Source organism: Magnolia sinica, chromosome 14 (assembly GCF_029962835.1).
Source record: "Magnolia sinica isolate HGM2019 chromosome 14, MsV1, whole genome shotgun sequence".
NCBI classification, from domain to species: Eukaryota; Viridiplantae; Streptophyta; class Magnoliopsida; order Magnoliales; family Magnoliaceae; genus Magnolia; species Magnolia sinica.
This window is the reverse complement of record NC_080586.1, coordinates 70,688,460-70,695,291: the sequence shown is the minus strand read 5'-3', so window position 1 is coordinate 70,695,291 and position 6,832 is coordinate 70,688,460. Positions and strand designations below refer to the sequence as shown.

The 6,832-nt window shown below is 41.5% G+C and overlaps 1 non-coding gene across 1 annotated transcript; it reads right to left on the bottom strand.

Annotated features, from left to right (window-relative positions):
• Nucleotides 1-1,771: 1,771 nt before the first annotated feature.
• LOC131226483 (small nucleolar RNA R71) lies at nt 1,772-1,878 on the bottom strand. Its single transcript, XR_009161863.1, has one exon. It is a non-coding gene; the product is annotated as a small nucleolar RNA R71 (small nucleolar RNA).
• Between the last annotated feature and the right edge of the window lie 4,954 nt (nt 1,879-6,832).

Here is a 6,832-nt window from a genome sequence, read left to right as displayed (position 1 = left end):
ATTCCTTTCTTTTTTTTTCTTGATGAAGTCAGGAAGCCCTGTTGTTCATCATTGTCCCATGGGCATGGTAGGATGACAGTACCTTCCTGACCTTCATGGCATGTTGATTAATTGATAATTAGATTAATTCTGTTGTTTGCTTTGTCTCCTGGGCATGGTTTGGTGATGGAATCCATTCTAATTCATACACCTTTCATCTCTTGAAACATATATCAATGGCAGTACAGTAAATTTCCATAATTTGTGATCCTGGCATACGATCTCCCTGATCTCTACAAGTGGATCCTCTGAATCCCTAGTTTCCTTCCTCTGAATTACTTAAAGTCTTAGATAATTCTTTCACAATTATTTCTTAAATTCTATTTGGTTTAGATCACATCTTAGTCTAGTTCTAGTTCTACTTGGTTTCAGATAACGAGTTTCAATCCCTGTGGATTCGACCTCGGTCTTACCGAGTTGATTAGTACATCACAAACCTTTACTTTGGGAGTGAACAAGTTTTGGCGCCGTTGCCGGGGACTGTTCTTAAATTAATGAGTTTTAGAATTAGGATAAGATTAGGATTTTATTAACTTTAGTTTTAGATTTTTATTTCTATTTGATTTTTAGAACTAACTTGTTTCCTGTTTTGTAGGATCCTGACATAAAATCTCTAAATTGGTAATTCTTTCCTAAATTCTCTACTTTTTCTTTTTATAAAATTAGGGTTTAGATTTTAGAAACTTTCTAATTCTAGTATCCTCTGTTCTGTAGGAAATAGTTTATTTTTAGAATTTAGGTTATTTAGAAATTGACTTTCTATTTTGGTTCTATTAACTTTCTAATTCTAACACTTTTTGAATCTAATTCTGTTTCTTAATTTATTTTTAGGATTTTTGTTTAGAAACTAACCTTCCTATTTTTTAGGCCTTTAAGATAGAAATCTCTATTTTGGTACACTCCTTCCCTACTCTCTATTTTTCAATTTTTCTTGTAGTAATTTACTTTTTAGTTTAGGCTTTCCTAGTTTCTTTTAGAAATTAATTTACTGTTATTTTTCTTTTAAAGTATCGTTTCTCTCCTTTATAGAATCTAACTTATTTTTGTTTTATTTTGCAGGTCCTTAACTTAGGAGCCTCAATTTGGTAATTCCTTTCCAATTCTCCCTCTCTTTCGTTTTAGATTTTCTTTTCTCCTTCCTTAGGATTAGGCTGTGAATTGAGGGCTGCGAGTGTTTCATGCCCAAGTGGGCCCGTGACGACACTCGACGTCTCTTGACTGAAGGAGGAGTGGTTGAGGGGTTGACTATCCATCGCAGGATTAGACACCGCTCGAAATCCCCTGAGTTAACTGAGCTTATGGCTGAAGACCAACCTCCTCTACTTCCACCCAGGGTGGAGGATAACCATGATGAGAATGAGGTGCAACAGGCACCCCCGCCTCGTACTTTACGAGATTTTCTACAACCGGCGGGAGTGAGTACGCCCTCATGCATGATTTTTCCTGAAAACACAGGACAAATGGACATCAAGCCAGGAGTTATCCAACTCCTTCCCAAGTTCCATGGACTTGAATCTGAAAGTCCATATTTACATTTGAAAGAGTTCGATGAGATTATAGCTACATTATGTTTTCCTAATGTATCTGAGGATACAAGGTGAAACTCTTTCCTTTTTCCTTAAAAGAGAAAGCTAAGACGTGGTTACATTCACTGCGTCCTAGATCCATTGGCACATGGAACGACATGCAGAGGGAATTCATAAAAAAATTCTTCCCACATCATAAAACGATTACCCTCAGAAAAGCGATCATGAACTTTGCCCAAAAGGAAGATGAAACATTCTTTCAATGTTGGGAAAGGTTCAAAGATTTGGTCAGTTCATGCCCACAACACGGATTTGAAACGTGGCGCATTACAAATTTTTTCTATGATGGACTGACATCTTCCATGCGCCAAATGGTCGAGACAATGTGTAATGGAGAGTTCATTAATAAAGATATCGACGAGGTATGGGACTACCTCGATAGTTTGCTGAAAAAACACAATCTTGGGACTATTACCCAAAGTCGAACACCACGTCTAGGCCGACTCAATTAAAAGAGAAAGGTGGATTATATCTCTTGAAAGAAGAGGATGATCTCAAGTGTAAAGTGACTACGCTCATAAGGAAAGTTGAGGCCATGGAAGGAAAGAAGGATAAGGTCAATGAAATTGTTTGCGGCATCTGTGATTGCAACATTCACACAACTAAAAACTGTCCTACAATACCTGCCTTTCGAGGAGTGTTGAATGAACAAGCCAATGCCGTAAATAACTATCAAAGACCTTTTACTGGACCTAACTCCAACACATACAATCCTGGCTGGAAAAATCATTCAAACTTTAGTTGGAGGAATGGACAAACGGCGACTCCTCCAGGTTTCTTCAATCAAAATCCAAATCAAGTGAAACCTCAAGAGGAACCGGTTCAAAATCCCATACAAGAGCTGGCTCAGGCAATGCGGGGAATCACAGATTTTATGCAAAAGATAGATTCTCGTATGACGGTTATAGAAAAGGGGATGCTTCCTGCACAACCTCTCCCCAATCCTAAACCGCAATACGAGAATAATGATCCCAGCTCTTCAAATCAGGATGGGACATGCTAAATCCATCACCACTCTTAGGAGTGGGAAGATCATTGATAAAACTCTTAGGTTAGGCCCGAAAAGCCTCAAGAACCAAAAGAGGACAACAATGATGGATCCGGTGATGCCCCACAAAAAGTAGAACCGGAACTTCTAGAGAAGCCAGTTGCTCCATTCCCCAACGGTTGGTTTCACCAAAACCTCTCTCTAACTCTCAGGATATCCTAGAGGTGTTGAAATAAGTGAAAGTCAACATTCCTCTACTTGATGTCGTTAAACAGATACCTTCATATGCCAAATTCCTAAAAGACTTATGCACGACCAAGCGACGGAAAATTATTCAAAAGAAAATCTTCTTGACTGAGAAAGTGAGTGTCATCCTGAAGCAAGACGTGCCGCAGAAATTCAAGGATCCCGGTAGCCCAACCATATCATGTGTAATCGGGAACCATCGAATTGATCACGCACTTCTTGACTTAGGAGCGAGCGTCAATCTGATTCCCTACTCGGTATACAAACAGTTAGGTTTGGGTGAATTAAAACCCACCCTAACCACACTACAACTTGCTGATCGCTCTGTTCGTGTACCAATGGGGATAATTGAGGATGTGTTGGTCCAAGTTGATAGATTTTACTACCCTGTAGACTTTATCATCCTGGACACCGAACCCATCAATAACATGAGCACTCAGATTCCCGTCATTCTTGGTCGCCCATTCCTTGCCACATCAAATGCAATTATCAATTGCAGGAATGGTATCATGACTATGTCTTTTGGAAATTTGACATTGGAGTCAAATATTTTTTTCAATAATGGCAGCAACTCAGAGGATGATGACGATTTCCACGACATTAACATGATCGACTCTTTCGTGGAAGATACGACACCTCTGACCTTATCCTCCGACCATCTAGAGACGTGCCCGGCCCACTCCCATGATTTTGATCATGACATGATTAGGGAGACGTGCGCCTTGCTTGATACTGCACCGGTACTTGAAGTTAACCGATGGAGGCCACAATTTGAAGAATTACCACAAACTGATGTAGTGCCTCTGCCGTCTAATCTCAAGCCGCCGAAGCTTGACCTAAAACCTTTGCCCTCTGATTTGAAATATGCCTATTTAGGTCAAGATGAGACATACCCGGTGGTGATCTCTGCCCACCTGGAGAAAGAACAGGAGAGTATGCTCATATCTACTCTCATTGAGCATAAAGGAGCCCTTGGATGGACGATAGCGGACCTCAAGGGAATCGATCCCTCGATTTGTACTCACCGCATATATCTTGAGGATAATGCAAAAACCGCTCGGCAACCACAACGTAGACTAAATCCAAACATGAAGGAAGTGGTTAAAGCCGAAGTGCTTAAACTACTGGACGTGGGTATTATATACCCAATATCTGATAGTCAATGGGTGAGTCCAACTCAAGTGGTCCCTAAGAAGTCCGGAATCACCATCGTAGCCAATGCCAATAATGAACTCGTGCCAACTAGAGTCACTACTGGTTGGAGAATGTGCATTGACTACAGGAAGTTGAATACCGTCACGAGGAAAGACCACTTACCTTTACCATTCATTGATCAGATCCTGGAAAGGTTAGCTAGTCATTCCTATTACAGTTTTCTTGATGGGTATTCGGGCTACAACCAGATGGAGATAGCCCCTGAAGACCAGGAAAAGACCACATTTACATGTCCCTACGACACCTTTGCCTACCGAAGGATGCCATTCGGACTATGTAATGCCCCTGCCACCTTTTAGCGATGTATGCTTAGTATCTTTTCTGATATGGTGGGGCAATATCTAGAGGTCTTCATGGACGACTTCTCTGTCTACGGTCCATCTTTCAGCAAGTGCTTGGAAAGTCTTAAATGTGTGCTGAAAAGATGTGAAGAAAAGAACTTGGTACTTAATTGGGAGAAGTGTCATTTCATGGTTCAAAAGGGAATTGTCCTTGGGCATATCATCTCGTCCAAAGGAATCGAGGTAGATAAGGCAAAAATCGATCTTATCTCTAACCTACCTCCACCCAAGAACATCAGAGACGTGCGATCCTTCTTAGGACACGCAGGATTTTACAGGAGATTCATAAAGGACTTTAGTCTTCTCTCTCGCCCTTTATGTAATCTTCTTCAAAAGGATGCTCCGTACGAGTGGACTGAGCAGTGCCAGGAAGCTTTCACCAAGCTTAAGGGCACGTTAACCACTGCACCTATCATGCAGCCACCCGACTGGAGCCTTCCTTTTGAGCTTATGTGCGACGCTTCTGATTATGCTCTTGGGGCGGTCCTAGGCCAGAGAAAAGATAAGAAGCCCTACGTCATTCACTACGCAAGTAGGACTCTAAATCCTGCCCAAGTGAACTACTCGACTACGGAAAAGGAACTCTTAGCCGTAGTGTTCGCCTTGGACAAATTTAGGTCCTACCTGATCGGATCCAAGATCATTATATATACAGATCATGCGGCACTGAAGTATCTTCTTTCTAAGAATGATTCTAAGCCCCGCTTGATAAGATGGATCCTTCTACTCCAAGAATTTGATTTGGAAATTAAAGATAAAAAGGGAGTAGAGAACGTAGTAGCTGATCACCTTTCTCGCCTTAATACCTCTGATTCCCTTGAGGCAACCCATATCAATGACATGTTCCCTGATGAACAGCTGTTCAGAGTCTCCCATTCACCTTGGTTCGCTGATATTGCTAATTATCTTGCTACAGGTGCCATACCGACACAGTGGACTGCACAAGATAAGAAGAAATTTTTCACCGAGGTGCGCAACTTTTTCTGGGATGATCCTTACTTATTTAAATATTGCCCAGACCAAATTCTAAGGAGATGTGTACCAGACGATGAGCATCAGAGCGTCATCTCCTTCTGTCACTCAGAGGCCTGTGGTGGTCACTTTTCTGCTAAAAAGACCACGGCCAAGATTCTGCAGTGTGGCTTTTACTGGCCCACCATGTTCAGGGACACTCATGAGTTTTGCAAAGCTTGTGAGCGTTGTCAGAAATTGGGAGCATTGTCCCGTCGAAATATGATGCCCTTAAATCCCATCCTTATCATTGAAGCATTTGATTGCTGGGGCATCGATTTCATGGGACCATTCCCCCAATCGTTTGGGAATCTGTATATTTTGCTCGCCGTGGATTATGTCACTAAATGGGTCGAAGCGATTCCGTGTCGAAAGAATGACCATCGCACGGTCATTAAATTCCTAAAAGAGAACATCCTTTCTCGATTCGGAACGCCTCGAGCCATCATTAGTGATGGAGGCTCACACTTTTGTAATAGACCATTCGAGAGCTTAATGAAGAAATACGGTATCTCTCATAAGGTGAGCACCCCATACCATCCACAGACAAGTGGACAAGCTGAGATTTCTAATAGGGAAATTAAACACATTTTGGAAAAGATGGTTAACCCTGACCGTAAGATTGGTCAATCCGATTGATCGGTGCTTTATGGGCTTACCATACTGCATTTAAGACATCTATTGGAATCTCTCCCTTTAGACTTGTTTATGGGAAGGCTTGTCACTTACTTGTGGAGTTGGAACATAAAGCTTACTGGGCGATCAAAAATTTGAATTTCAATCTGGTCAACGCTGGCTTACTATGCAAACTTCAATTGAATGAACTTGAAGAAATCTGGAACGATGCGTACGAGAACTTGAGAATTTACAAGGACAGGATGAAGTCGTTTCATGACCAACACATTCTACGAAAATCATTCACGCCAAGTCAGAAAGTCCTTTTGTATAATTCTCGGTTACAACTCTTTCCGGGCAAGCTTCGATCTCGTTGGACCGGCCCTTTCATTGTTATCAATGTTTATCCTCATAGGGCTGTCGAGATTTGGAATCCAGACAATGGCAATGAGTTTAAAGTAAATGGATATTGATTAAAGTCATTTGTTGAGAAATTTGATTCAGAGGACATGTCCATGCCTCTGACTGATCCTGTTTACCAGGACTGATCTCCTAGTCTGATGGAGGTATAGGTAGGTTTATCGCTTTCATAGGATTATGGTAGTTGCTTTGGTCTGGCTGAAGACGGTAAACTTAGCGCTCCTGGGAGGCAACCCAGCTCTTCATTTCATTTCGTTCGTTAGTTCAATGTTTGTGGGTAACATTACTGCAAACCCTCACGAGACTACAACTCGTCCACTAGGGGTAACCTAGGGGTTTAAAGGCTTGTTGCATACGCTAAATGCAATCGA